The sequence below is a fragment of the Rhipicephalus microplus genome, chromosome 7, assembly GCF_043290135.1.
Source record: "Rhipicephalus microplus isolate Deutch F79 chromosome 7, USDA_Rmic, whole genome shotgun sequence".
Lineage (NCBI taxonomy): Eukaryota > Metazoa > Arthropoda > Arachnida > Ixodida > Ixodidae > Rhipicephalus > Rhipicephalus microplus.
Genome location: NC_134706.1, coordinates 24,638,086 through 24,654,015, shown reverse-complemented (window position 1 = coordinate 24,654,015; position 15,930 = coordinate 24,638,086).

The window sequence follows — 15,930 nt, the reverse complement described above, 5'->3', positions numbered from 1 at the left end:
GTTAAAAAACCCCAGGTGGTCAAAATTTCCGTGGCGCTCCACTACGGCGTCTCTCATAATCACATGGTGGATTTGGGACGTTAAAGCTCACAGATCAATCAATCAATCAATCAATCAATCAATCAATCAATCAATCAATCAATCAATCAATCAATCAATCAATCAATCAATCAATCAATCAATCAATCAATCAATTCAGTGTGTGCGTGTGAATAACGTTAGCTAGATCTTTCGCAATTGTACCATCATTGCACTAGATATGCGCTGTATACGTATGTCTTCTCTTTCATGCACTGTGTTGGCAGAGAGGTTAATGACATGGCCTTATGTGTAGCACGCGCCTCAAGACTCTATCTTCTGCCGCTTTGATGCCGGGTGGATAACGAGAACAGAAATGTGAAAAGTTTGCCAACTCTGCCGCACGCGGGGGCACGAACGTGTGGGACAGGCTGCGGCACGCATTCGCTGGTACTTCCTGAGAATAGAAAAAAAAAGTGGCAATTGTTTACTCCTTGGTCAATATTTTGTTTAACAACAAGGACATCATGCATACCAATCAGCGCTCAATGACTCGTGAGTACCGTTTCGTACAGTGCGAAGAGGTACTGTGTAGGTGATACCTTTCAAGGGCGCGCATTTTAATGTGGTTAAGAGAACACCTAACAAGATTGATAGGGATACCCTATGTCTCGGGGCTGAATGAGCCCTGCGCACAATGAATGGGACCAAATTATCTCTGGTTGTACCATTTCTAACGAGACTGTCAGACAAGTTGTAGAAGAATAGAGCTGATGTAGTTCGCAAACGCATGTGTCAACCATCCGTGTGCCACTTTCGATGACAGCGAACTTGCTTAAAAAAAGAAAATAAAGCAGCGCTTCTTACTGAGTGATTTTCATGGAAAATGTGTGCTCCTTTGCACCTATAGTAGACGGTGGTGGTCAGATTGGTTCTCAGGATTATTTTGTGTAGGCATGACGTTGGAGGTAAACTCAAACTACGGTCTGCACTAAATCTTTTCTCTGGGTTTCGTCTTCACTTAGTGCCGGCTTTTATTTCAGTAATGAGTTCAAACGAACTGGACTGACTTTCTGTCTTACTACGATCATGTATTTTAACGCTCAGCAGGGTTTTTCTACCGGCGTACCGAGGATTTTTTGTTTCAAGCATAGCCAAGATCCTGCAATGGCAAACACTTGAACGTGTTATAACTGGGAGGCTTTCATAGTTGTATTTAGGGCAGGATTTGCGGCTATTTTGTGCGGTTGCATATTGGGTGCTGTCACCTTACCCAAACACCAAGAAATGCCCCCGAATATCACGCACTTGTTTCGACGGGTATAAAAAAAGCAAAAAAACACAAAAGACTGGAAAGATAAATACTGAATAAAATAATTTGTACACTCACCCTCATTAGAAATAATTAATTATAAAACAGTTTATTTTGACCAAGAAAAGCAGAAATCGAAAAAAAGTTAATACCTTTATCTGAAACGCCATCAAGACTGACATAGAGTTCTCCGAGCATGCTCCCACACGGCGACTGCTGCACTCGAGCATTTAGAACATCTGGGAGGATCGCGGAGACACTTGCAAAGGAAAGAGACATGAAAGCATTGAAACTACTTAAACAACATTTGGCAGGCTTTCACGAATATATGCAGCTATGTGACCTGGAAAGTTATCTCAGCTCTTATTTGACAGTGCACCTGGGTAGTCTGCATACCATAAAATGAACATCTCACTTGGCGCGTATGATGAAGAAAACGCATAATATAAAAAGTGTGACAAAGCTACAGCTGCTATTCAGACACAAGGCACATTGATGCTGCAAGATATCCGTAAATCTTAGTCCATGTTTTCACTGCAGTAGAAAGGGGAGAAAAGAGGGCGTGACCATTGGCAGAAACCTTGATATGGCAAAAAAAAAAAAACAACAACAGCCTTAGCCTTGGCCATTTCTACTTGTGCTGGGGAAGCGCTAACACTAACTTACTCTTAACAATCTGGTCCACATATTTATAAAGGAGGAATTTCCAATCAAGTCTTAAAAGGTGCCACAAGGACAGAAGAAAATAACCTTGCGAGGCAATGACAACGTTAGGACTCCGTGTCATGAGTCCCTGATGCACAATAAGATAGCCTATACTTCCACCCAAACTCATGTATAACTGAGCTTCCCCACCAGGCGCACTAATGATGCAGGAAGGCGTAAACAGAGAGTAAATAAATATATTTCAGCGGTACATATCAGGCCGGAGAATTTATCCGCCATCCCAACCTAGCCAAGCTACGGACGTAGCAGTAACACTAAGAATATTGTAAATGAAAACTCACGTTCACGTGTATACTATAGTTCGCCGCATGCCACCAACCTGGCGCTCGTACACCTGCAAGCACTCTAATGTCCCGAACTCTTTGCGCAATATGGTACGATGATGCGTAGGAAACAATAACGACGCTACACTATCTGAAGAGCAGTGGGAAGCCCAGACCTGAATCATTCGATTATTAATCGGACGCTTCGCGACTTGAATGGGGGGGGGGGGGGGGTTACCCGTGTAGCTGTTTAACGTCAACATAAGTGATAGTTTCTTCAGAAGAATCTCTAGGGCAGTTGCATCAAATCGTCAGACAGGGAAAATGACGCGAATGTGAACTGACCTTGTGTGCGGAACATATGAACCGATTAGCCGTATGGGAACTGACATGCGTCGTTTAGCTATTGTGTACTTTCACATAGTATGTGTTACAATCTCGCATTTTGTGCCCCTATTGGTTACCTTACCGTATATTTTGTCTACTAAGAGTAAAGGAGTAGCTAGTGCCACCATAATGGCACCAACCTCTCTTGTTTCATCATTTTTATAAAAAAAAGCGCAAGTGTTTAGCTAGCAAATGTTGTTTCATGCGCTACGAGGTCACACTGCTCCCCGTGAATATGGCGGAACGTACACCATTCACCCGAGGAGATGAAGAATTCTCTGGACGTGGTATCTCGCGGTAGTCCACGTTTCAACAAGCAGTCTGGTCTTTTTCGATGCAGGGACAGTGGCCACATTGAAAGCAGCTCCACCTGCTGCCATAAAAGCAGTACTGGAAGGCGTCAACTGCAGCCTTCAACGGAAAAGTTTTCATTTAAAAGAAGATTAAATCGGTTCTGGAAGCGCTGGCTTCAGCGAGACCCCGTGATCTATGGATTTCGCACCGCGTGAAGCTTCCCTGTTTCAATGTACTTCAGACCCTTGATTGTACTGCCACCAGCAGATGATGGTGAAGTCATCCATGATTTATCTGGATCACGCAGGTTATGAACCCTTTTAAATGCAAACATTTCTTAGCAAACTTCGCGTACGTTGAGCGTACTTATTTATTCATTGTCGCAACGAGCAACAAGACACAATGCTAACCGCTGGGCTGGCTGTTCTGTTCTACTATGTTCCGGTAGCAAGCTCACCACCTAGTACAGTTTGCCCTCTTCGACTTCGATCACCGAATTCGGCAACACGGTGTCGATGCGTACGGTACGAAGGACTTAATTGATCCCGAGGAGTCTCACCCTTTCAGGCGACACTGCAGGACGCTCGCTCCCACGTGAGGACAGTTGTAACTATAGCCTAACAACCGCATCACAGAATTTCATAAAAAAAAAAAAAAAAACGCCAGGCTGGCATGGAAGGCGCCACACAGTCACAGCGAAAGCCAGAAGAGTGGATTTTAGAGTCTTTTTTAAACGCTCATTGGGTACCTACTGCAAGCACACTTGCTTTATATCCGCTACGACATTATTAATCATCATTTTTCGGGAAGTAGGCCGGCGTTCGTTATGCTATTTGTCGTCATTCTTCTGAGAAACGTGGTACTCACTAAACAGTTGGAGGAAATTTTGTGCCAATTGTTCATCCAGTGGCTGACAACGATGAGGAAATATTGCTGAAGGGGGTAGACACCACAGTTATAAGGGGAACAAGAACAAGCTTCTGTAATGGGAAGGAGCATCGGATGGTCCACTCGTTACGCTATTCGCATTGTGCAACGACTGGTTGTTCTTTCGCTGTTTTAAAATGATTTATAAGTCGTATTAACGTGATTGCTTTCCGGACATCAAGCCTGGCTAAGAAAAGTTTGCCAACAAGTTGGCGTGGCAACAAGGCTGGCGTGGCTAGTAGAAGCCCAGCAGCGCTTGATGAAGTACCATATGATATGTTTTTACTCATGGGTATGCACAGCTTGTGGAAGACACGAATGCAAGACCGCAATGCAGAGCCCACCACCTCTTCATGCACACACTTCCTTCAAATGGCTATCCACCCCAAAAACATTTACGACGAGCTGGACTTTAGACCGGACTGGTGCTCCATCTTAGAAAACTGTTTGACCTCACCCCCCCCCCCCTTTTTTTTTGCATAACACGATGTGAAGGACTCTCCATGTGAGGAACTGACACTGTGTTAGCCATTGAGTGTTTATGAGTAACGCTTGAGCGCTTATTTTTGCGATGTGATTGTACTTTTGTTCGTTTAATTTTGTTCTATTGCGCAAATACTTTAATAAATACCATGCAAAAAAAAAAGGCTGGCGTGGCTAAGTCGTAGAATACTGGGCTGGCACCTAGCGGTCCCGGGTTTGAGCCCCACTGTGTCATTGGTGCTAAATTTTTTGTTCTCTTAATTTTGCGCGATGTGGTTACGGACACCGGTGGTGGCGGCGGTGGCAGCGGACAACTACGGCACCGCACGTGACCCGAATTTTCATCTCGTAACAGCTTTCGCTGTAAAACGCACACAGAACACCCGACTGATCAGTTCGGCCGATGCCCTCTTTGCCTTAAACGAGACACATGCACAGAAACGGTGTTTTCCCGGTATTTGTCCAAACTCTTTGACATGCCGGGTAGCCTACATGGCACGTGTTCTCACCCAGGCTATCGGTGATGATGAAATGCCGTTTGTACTATATATATCCAGGACAGAACAGCCATGGCAACAAGTTGCCGAGATTTTCCACGTAATTGTCATGGAAATAATAGGAGAGTTCTTTCTGCAGACATATTGATAGCGATTTTGTAAAGACAGGTCACGCGAGATAATTGGCGGCAATTTGACACAAAGTGAGTCATAAAAGTTCGTTCTCTTATGCTTTTAGCGCTAATCGTGGGTGATCAGTTGAATCAACGATTTCGTAACGCCACGTTTGTATAATGATCTGAAACAGGGTAATAAACGAAAAAATTCGAATGTGTGGAGCCCAGCCAATAGATTTTATAACGGCTGGTATTAAGGCAACAATCTGCATTGCCCAAAACTTATTCGATAAATTACCTTCTCTGACGCCCTGCCGTCTCAAAACTTTTGATTTTCTCATGTGTAACAAGTATGTACAGCAAAAGACCACCCGCAACAACATTCCGAGCTCGCTACGCACCTTCATTTAATTTACCATGTTGATTATTGCGTAGACGACGAGGAGTGGCATAATTATCATCAGGAATAAAAAATCAGCGGGGGTTTCGACATGGAGAGGGGGGCTCGTATTTCTCTCAACATACCTTTTCTAATGATTTGAAAATTGCCTAGAAATAATGGTCAAGTACGCCGGAGCAACTAGTGAACAAAGAAAATAGCTTATAGCTTGCAGTTGATAGCGTCATGTTGCATTCCTTTTGTTTACCTTCGTCTGCCTGTCGCGCTCTTAGCGACTGTAAAAAACTTGTGTCTCTATTTGCGTTTCCATCCTAGATTAGGAACTGACTAATAAACCGATCGTTGTTGACAGTGGCGGAGCAGCTTTGCCCTAAAATCACTGGCACAATTGCCAGGTCGGAAACAAACAAACAAGAAATACAGTGAGAAATTGTAAAAAAAACGTGCTAGAAGATGGCGAACTTGAGCCAATGTAGTAAAACTAGCGAAAAATAGCCGCGCGTGTGAAAACACTGAAGAAGGTCAAGTTGTTTCGCTGCATGCCAAAGGCTGTTAGCGAATATCTAATAAGAACATGCATCCTTGAAAGTTGAAATCGCTCTAATTCAAGGGTAAATTACTGACTACAGCAATGATTTGGATTTGGCTGAGAGTGACAAAGTTTTGGTGATTGCTGCAAAAGATAGGTACTTTTAAACTGAGGTACGTTGAGCTTTGCTCTCGTGATTGTTGCTATAGGATAACCACAGGTTCATCCTCGGCTTTATGGAGAAGTCGAAGCTTCATAATTTTATTTAGAATGAATTGATACCGAAGGACAAACCTGTGCAATTACAAAAAAAAAGAAAACTACTTGGGTACTCACGTCATGATTTCTAAAATAGAGTGCGCATCGAAGTTACGCAAACCGAATAAACTTTATGGTATAGCTCCATTTTGATGCACACTTCATGTGTCCTGCGTAGTTTTTGTTTGAAAAAGTTCAGAAGTAATGAAATCAACGTACAGGAACAAACAATTTCATGGTCTCCTTATGGGGACAATAAAAATGTCCTCGGTATGTCGACACTCAAGATCACATCTTCCAGAATAATGACATTCAAACCTATATTGTAGTCACTATCACAACAAGCACTCTTTGCATAATGCGATGTTTGCGGCACTGATGAAAATATCAAAAATATCGAGCACCTGCTGTGCCACAGTCCTCCAATAGCCTTGGAGAGACAAATACTTGCCAACGCATTGCGGCAACTGGATGATCGGCCTCTTTCTGTGCAGGTGCTATTACAGCACAATTCACATTCCTCGACAGCGCACTAGGGAGCGAAATCCCTCTTGTGTTTCTTGAGGATGACTGGTTTGTGTGAACGCCTCTGACTTGCGGAGAAGTTCTACACGCTGCATTCAATTTATTGTCTCTCTTTCTCTGTCTCCCTTTTTCTTTGTCTTCCCTATTTCTCATTTTCTTCTTCCCATCCCTAATCCCCCAGTGTAGGGTAGCCAATCGGATGTCTGTGTGGTTAACCTTCCTTTTAACGGCATAGCGTTAGAGAACTCGTGTCCCAGAAATTCCGCCGTCGGCGTCGGCACCGTTGGTTGTGAGCGAAAAATCATCCGTGAGCAAAAAAGCAAGAAAAAAGCAATAAAATCAAAGAAACAAATTTCCGGTCTCATTCAGTATCGAACCCGGGCCGTTCGCGTGGCAAGGAAGTGTCCTATCACAAAGCCACAATGTTATTTATTTATTTATTTATTTATTTACAAATACTACAGGCCCTGTTCGGGCCCAAGCAGCAGTGGGTAACAAATGTCAGTGACAAAACAGAATATAAAAAATATAAAAAATGCAATAGTAGGCACGAAAATAAGAAAATTATCAACATCAGGGAAAATATAATTAATGCATAGCATTATTGGCATTCATACAGAAATACAAAAAATCTCAGCACTAATGAGGAACATAATATATTGCATATTAAAAATCAAGTAATAGGTTATTGACGAGATGGGCCAACGATTGTGTCGTGTCCGTATTAACGACCTCCTGAGGTATCTTGTTCCATAATGAAAGAGCATGAGGGAATAATGAGTACTGATGAACGTTCAGATGACTGAATGGTTGTCCAACTGTTTTATTATGATGAATACGATCAAAGCGCACGGACGGGTTTGTTATGTAGCGATTATGTAGTGTTTTTTGCAGCAGCTTAGGCAAATACCACTACATAAATGTCATGTGGTGGAAGGAATCTCCTCAGCGCATTTTGTTAGACAGGTGTCACTACAAAAACGAGCCCATTCGGCGATTTGTAGGCGCATTTGAGAGGCCATCAAAATACGTCGAAAAAGACCAAGATAGTGCAGCCATCGCCGCTAGAAACACACAGGAACTTTCAAACGGCTCTAAAAATGGACAATGTCCATCTAGCGGAAAACATATCACGCCTTTTTAGAGGCGTTGATCAAGCAAACAGCAAATGCTAGATAAGGTGCTGCCATCTGTGAGGCATTGTGAGACTATTTATGGCCTCCGAAATGACGAGCGCGCGGGGATTCGGTCCCGCGACCTGCGGGTCAGCATCAGAGTGCCTTGGCTACCATGGCAGTGTTGACACTCCTCTGCCTCCAACGCCGCTTTCTCGGTTCGATGTTGTTACTTGCGCTCGGCTCAGATGATTGCCGGTTCCTATATAGGCTATTGCTACTTGCGTCTCGATACCCCAGCCTTTTTTGTGTGTGCTCTGAATGTAGCGTCAGCCGGGGGATGATGCATCCTTTCACAGTTCAGCTGCTGGCACTGTTCTTGGAAAATGGTCTGCTGTTCGAAAGATCGCAGTATGCTTGCCCCGCCTGTGTGAAAGTTGTAAGTTGTACTGAAACTGCTGTGCCTGGACTCGGCAGCACGGCTGCAAAGAGGCGAAATACGTCATTCACGGCACTGCCAAAGGAGCGCGCACTTGTGTGTGACGTAGATATTCACGTAACTGACGGTGCAGCCAATGGGGACCTTTATCAATACTCGTGGCAAACGCTTTTTTTTTTCTTTCGCCTAGCCATAACAGCTTTCACTGCAGAATTACGACTCAAGCTGAAGTCGAACCTAGGCAGTCTGATTACACAGAAGTGTTATACCACAAAATGTGCGGTACTTCAAGTAGCTACTAGAAACGGACCCAAACATCGTCACGCCAGCACAGCAGTCATTGTGGCTGCAGTTTTGATTATTCGCTTTCACATCAATATAACAAACATTATGGGGTTGCGAACTTGACGTTAGAGGCAGTCCCTGAGTTTAAGAGGAAACTTTTTGCTTGGCCGGGAAACAGAAAGTCAGAGTTTACCAGAACTGCGCACTGAGGACTGGAAGCAGTGAACTGAGCGTCGGATAACCTGCCATGGTGTGAAGCGCGTTGGCATATTACGTGTGCCGTCGAAGTTTTGGAAATAAACTCGTGTTCATGTTGCCTGAGTAATCACGCCGGTAAGTTCTTAAATTATCTGAATCCGGCACGATTATTCGGCTGCACCTTTGTGCAAGCCAACAGTCACACATTGAATGTGGTGGTAGCTTAAAAATTAAGAGAAGGAAGTGCGTCTGGCAATAGACATCACAAAATTTGCGGCTGTGACTTCCGAAGCGATGCTTAGGCGTGACCTTTGTGACTACGGAACTGACACTTATAGGATGTAAAGCGCGTGGCGACGTTTTATTGGACACTGAACTAGCCTTCCCATGCCAGAGCAGTCAACGGGCTTGCTAACTTCACAGCATGCGGGCGACTGCTGAATTCACACGAAGACGTCAATTCACTTTGTAACGGATGTCTCAAAGCGAATATTTGGGCAGATGGTACTTGCTATTTGCAGAGTGCACCGCATGAAATTCATTTTAACGATGCGTTCATCTGCCAGATTTTAGGGGCGAAGCTCCTAAAGGTGCGGGCCTGTGCATCCCTTGTTTGTACGTGACCGCCTACAGTTCCACCTTTGCAAACTGCCTACTGCTTCGTCCTTGCAAACACCCCACTACGCCCCATCAACAATCCATCACTTCACGAGCCATAAAGCTGTTATAATGAAGGGGAACGGAAGCGACGTATAGTTACCACTTACGAATAAATAAAGTTCTTGTGGAAATGCATACAGGGTTTCTTACGTCCTTGATTATTTAGTGGGCGATATTTGCGGATCTATCATGGTTTAGCGATGAAACCCTCCACGCTTCGCCCCATCATCACTTACTCTGTGGATAGGCTGTGATTTTTTTATCATTTACCCCGTGTAAACTTCTTCACCATTTTTATCATTTTCTGCCCATCGCTAATTATTGCACATATGCCGACGCTCCTACAACGACGAATGGCGTTTCAGTGTAACCTCAGTACATTAAAAAAAGTACACACTCTGTTTGAGTGACTGACTGAAATGAACTTTTATTCCCGGAAAAGTGTGCCTGGGCGTTTAAGCTTGGCGTCTCCCACAGTGGCAGGGTTTTTTATTTCAGTATTCATCTGACGGGGACCACCTCATTGCCTCTGGCGACGAGTCGTCACATGTGCCGTGTACAACGTCTGGCCGAGCACGTCTTGCCTTGAAATTTGTCTACGTGCGTTCAGGAGGCGTTGGCGTCTTGGTGCTCTCACTGGTACTCGAGTTATAAATCCGCGAATGTGTCTTCCACGTCGCATATCGGACAGTCTTGCGCGTGAGGAAGCTTCATGGCGATATCTCCAGTGTCGGCTCAAGCTCCCTACTGCAACATGGAAATGTCGGTCAATGATAAAGTATGAGTGTAAGGCAGGTACCGTGCTACAATTGTGCACGCATTTTTTTTTGTCTGGTGGGTACAAAATTGACATGGTTTAAACGATTTATAACTTCTATTTAATTTCTAATCATTGCATAGTTATGGAATGCTTTAAACCTATTTCCCATTCCTGCACAAAGAAGTATATTATACACACAGTGGCCAAAAAGTTGTTTTTTGAAGAGCTCTTTCGTATTTTGGTCCATCTCGCTTCACTGGCATGGTCGTTCATTAGGTGAATTCATTCACTTCGTTTAACAGATCAGGCGCAACATTGTCAGCAAAGTATGTAAATCCGGCCGTCTCATTCTCGGCTTTGTTCATAAATGCTACTGCAATGCCAGCAGAAGCCTGTGCGTGAATGATCGCGACAGCCTGAAAATTAGGTACCGCAAAACAGAAAAAAAGAAGAGATGCTTAGTGATGAGGAACAACATATTCATATCCGTATGGCAGTATTTCTTCGTTTCTACTGCACGAAACATCATCTATTGCTCAGCCTAAAAAGAAAACGAGATGACATTCTGGGCAGCAAAAACATCTAACTGCACATCTTCCTGCGAATATATTTACCAACAGAGTCTCTCCAGATTTTACAGTGTTGAACCTGATGCATCACCTAAGACGCTTCATCAGACAATAAAATTGACCATGAGCGTTCGTATCGGCCATGTCCACATGCAAGAATCTAAGTCTGTCGAGATGGTTTAATTTTGTAAGATACTGATCCTTTCAAATCGTATTCATCTGATGCTACAAAAAAGATTACACTTTCTTGAAGTATTTTGCTAGTCTGGTTTCTGCGGTAGAAATAGAATATCCTGTAATTTTACACTAGATTAGTAAAACGCTACAAGATATCAGACCGTCAGAATTTTCTTGTCCACGTCGACTTTTATCATTGATCTGCAAAATGAAGCCATAAATCACGATTTAGTTACAGGTGCCGAGCAAGCACATGAAATGAAAGAATTGGCAAAGGTTGATTAAAGTCGCACACGCCTTAAAAAAGGTGAAACTGGGCAATTCTGAAAACTCATAAGGTTGTTACTGGGTTGCATTTAGGCCTTATTTTGGTGATGTGTGTTGTCTCTACGTCAATAATCTGTGCGCAGATGTTCGAGTCGAACCACTGACAGTCACACGCACGTCATTGTTTCAGTAGGTGTTTAATCACATCGGGGTCTTTTAACTGCCGCGATTGCATTCCGGTTCTCCATTCTTCTCACGTTCAGCACATACTCTGAGGCTTTGGCTCACCGCCGTCACCTCACAGCAATTTGTTGGGCTAAAGGCTCGTTCACACCGAAGGCGGTGCGGCAAAGCGGCGAAGCGGGATTTCCGAAGCGGTGAGGCGGCTAGTGCGTGTATGCTTGTTCAGACCGCATGCCTCCTTCGTCTGGCCGCGCGGAAGAAGAGGTGAGCATTTCGCGATTTTGCGCACGTGTCCCTATGACGTGCCAGTGCTTCTCCCAAACGTACACCCACGCCACCACTGTACCTCCGTTGCGTGGCGTTCCGATTTTCTGCGGCAAAGCGGCGACCTTCGGGAGGCGGCAAAAATGGCTCCGAAAGCGATTGCCCTTGCCGCCTGGTGTTTCTTCCGCTTTCACCGCTTGGGGAGGAGGTTTTTCCCCGCTTCCCGCGTTGCCGTATCGCCGCTTTAGCCGCCCCGCGCCTTCGGTGTGAACGAGCTTTTTTCTGCGGTTCACTAGTGGTGAGTTATAGCGGAATTTACCGACTTTCAGTGCTTCATAGCCACTTACGATGATGGTACGGTAGTTTTGTGGGTACTTGATGAACAGGAAATATTTAGCTAAACAACCTCGATGCCAGAGAGAACTAAATACTAAAATGTGAATAGTCTCCTAACTATTCACCTGGGTCAACTTGTGATCATGCGAGGGCTTTTCTTTTTAAAATACACCTGATCACGAAACAAGAACCACAGTAAAAATAAAAACTGCTCTGCAGTCGCCACACGGACAACCGAAAGGGAACCTTAATTGAAAGTTGAGCGTCTGCATTACTTGTCTTAAGCCTACTTAACCCATAGTGCTCGTTTGTTTTGCATCAAGAATGAACCAACTTGGCTAAACAATGGTTTTGTCAGGCGACGTGTGATGGGTCTATTTTGAGAACATCACTGCCCTTTCAGTACGCATCATTGTAACTCGTTTCGATGAAGGAGATTTGTTTCAATTTCTTTGTCCTCGCGGAATCAGGAATCATCGACTATGTGGGTTGCGCTTTCATCTGCTCAGTTTCTAAATGAGCTCATGTCTGGTTCCTTGTCAGTGTACTGTTAAATGAGTCTTCATATTCTTCATGGTAGCGCTGAATGAACGCGAAGGGGGCTTCACTGCGTTTTGTGATGTATACTTACATGGTCGGCATCTTGAGAAGCCACCTTCCAAAGCGTTTGCGGTATTTCAGGCTTTCTCTTGCAGCGGTTTAGAGAATAAACCAGGAAATTGCAAGAAATTAGTTCTGCACTAAAATTTGACTCGACGCTTTTCCGGAATCGCCTGATCCAATTATCGAACAAGTTCATCGGTTGGCGTTATTTCGAATCCTTCCCTATCCATCTGCCGACTGCGAAATAAAGCATATGAGGTTTTCACCTTAGTAAGCTTTATGCAGCAATTATTTACCAAGCAGACAAAAACATACGTGGTCGCGGAGCAGTGGACGCTCCAAGAGGAAGCCAAAGACGTGGAGGTGGAGTCAGTGGGACAGCAGGAGGGCGAGGCGGCGGTTGATGTGGCTGCAGCAGTGATACGACTGGAGGACGCCTGGGACCGTTTTGAACTCCTCCGGCCCGAACATATGTACGCCTTCTATAAAGTATTTCCGAGAAACAGAACACAGAGAGCAGGACAAAAGTGTACCAGCGTGTTATGTTTCTCATAGTTCACTGATGCAAAACGCATATCTAAAGGTTAAAAATCGCATAAGGCTCATTACTCGCCCTAATGTTTTATCTTGCATCTTTGACGACGTATGTGCCGCGTAAGGTGAAATTAAACAATTTAATTTTAGCTTGCATCATTAAATGTGTCATTCAGTGAGCGATGAATGAATGATTGTTATAAAAGGCTGGCGATGCTCATTAGGCTGACCCCGAAATCAATTTAGATGATTTTCGAGGTCAATAGGCATCAGTAAAATTTAATGTGCACGGCCTTTTACGTGTAAACGTAATTTATGCCAAATGAATTTGATTGATTGCCGGGCTCTTCCATCTGCTTTACTCAATTAATAATCATTGGCAGCATCGCGGGACGTCATCTTAGGTAGAGTGACATAAGTAACGGCAGCGAGGTTGCTCTCGGGGCCGGTCACCTCGGTGCTAACGCAGTTTACTCGATTGCTGTCCACAAAGCCGCGATTAGGTGTGCTTGGCCAGCGCGTCGTTCGTTGGGTGCAGAAATTTAAAGTTCTTGTGGACACCCCGCCGCGGTGGTCTTCTGATTAAGGTACTCGGCTGTTCACCCGCACGTCGCGGGTTCGATTCCCGGCTGCGGCGGCTGCATTTACGATGAAGGCGGAAATGTTGTAGGCCCGTGTTCTCAGATTTGTGTGCACGTTAAACCCCAGGTGGTTGAAATTTCCGGAGCCCTCCACTATGGCGTCTCTCGTAATCATGTGGTGGCTTTGGGACGTTAAACCCTACATATCAATGAATGAATCAATCAATTAATTAATCAATCAAACTTCTTGTTGACGTACTACGTGCGATGAGTAGCAAGTGGGGCTGATGTAGAAGGGCTTATTAGGCTAGTAGGTAGAGTGCACGTTCAAAGTGGTTTCGGCGTAAGACGAAAGAACTAAAGGAAAAGCGAGGAATGGGAAGCCAAAAGTGATGACAAGGGCGCTGACAACCAACTTATTTTTCACGAAACTCATGTATACAGATATGCAAGCAGCTAAAGTCTTCTATCAAGCAGACTTCAGTAACGTAACAGAGTTCGGCAAGTGTGCGATAAAAGGAATGTACAATAATAGCGAACTAACCCTTGTCCAAGAGCGCGATTCCTTTCATAGAAAGCCACCGAAGAATGGCTCGGGTATTTGGCATCAAATTTTTGATTATAATCCGCCTGAGTGATTTCACGTGTTAGCTTGCTTTATGGCATTTTAGCACACTCCCGGCCTGGAATGAAGGCTGGCATCCGCAGCTTTTGCAATGCATTACAAGATTGGAACTTATCCCTTTGCATGAACTATTCTTGTGCTCTCCTAGCCCTTTGTTTCTACAATGTCCAATTTTTCCTATATAACTGCGACCACAAGTTATAAATGACTTGCATACCACAGTCATGAAAAATAAATCAGTTGATAGTCAGCGCTCGTATCGTGCCTCTTTGCTTTTATTTCCTCGCCTTGCCTCCTGTCACGCTTTTGCTTCAGAACTTTCGTGCTTGCAACGCAACCCCTTCCGACATCGAACAGCACTGTGGGCAGCGTACTGTTCCTTTTAACAGCAATAAAAACGCTCGCAGGTAACAACTTCTGTTCGTTTGCTTACTATAGTTTTTTTTAAGTAGCAGTGCTGGTTTACCGCATGCAGAGAGAGAGAGAGAGAGAGAGAGAGAGAGAGAGAGAGAGAGAGAGAGAAAGGAAGGCCTGGAGGTTAAGCAGATATTGACATCCGGTTTGCTCCCCAGAACTGGGGGTGGAGAAATAAGGGCGAGAAAGAGGTGGTAAATAGAGAGGAAAAAAACGCACGTGCACTCATGAGAAAATGAAAACACCAACAGGAAAGGCGTTCTGTCTACAACCATTCAGAAAGGCCGGTCGATCGCATAAAGTGCAGTGGCGCTTCTAGGGACTTCTTTTCTGAAGATGCGTTATGTTCATATTGTAAAATTCTTTCGTCCAACAAAATACGGTAATGTCATACGGGCTGAAGTGTGCTCATGCGTAAGAATTGCGGCACGGAAAGACTTTCCGTCCACAATGACCGGGTCTATCCGAACGGTGTTAGCTGCATGCGCGTCTGTGACTGGTGCCTCACACTTGGCCTATAGACGTTAGACTCTGGATTTTTGTGGACACGTAGTGCCACCTCTCGGGGCAGTTTTGGGTAGTACGATGTCGGACTCTCACAGTTTGCTGTACAACCAGTTGAACTGTGCTTTGTTCATGCTTATTTTTTTCTTTTGTGCTTTATACTTTCACGCAACACCGTTCGATCAAACTAGCGAGTGTGCAACAATGATTGAGCTAAGCATTAGATGTGCTTGTGCGTTGAACACTCAGGAAAAGAGGGACAAATTCTTCTCTTCTTGTCGGAGGCGCCACAGAACTGCCACGAAGTGCTTGCTCGATGACTCGACGGAACGATGGCGAAATCCAGCGCAGACGCAAAAGCTCTGCATGTGCGCTACGAAGAAAGGACTCAGTCGATGCTACTACTGCGTTGTGAATTGCCACTGATGTCAAAGACTTCAGTTTTACTTATCTCTTTCGGTGTCGCACAAAGCAGAGTGGTGAGAGCGCTAGATATGGACTTCTGGGAATGTATTCAGCAAGTGAAGTACCCATGTTCTTAACAGGCGCTCACATCAGAAAGCGTGACGTGGGTCTCCTATTTTGTTTTGAGTGGCCTTCACGGTGAACGATATTTATCTTCCCTACAAAGCTCAGCAGATCCCCTGACCGTGGTGCGTGCCATGGAATCGTTCAATAGAC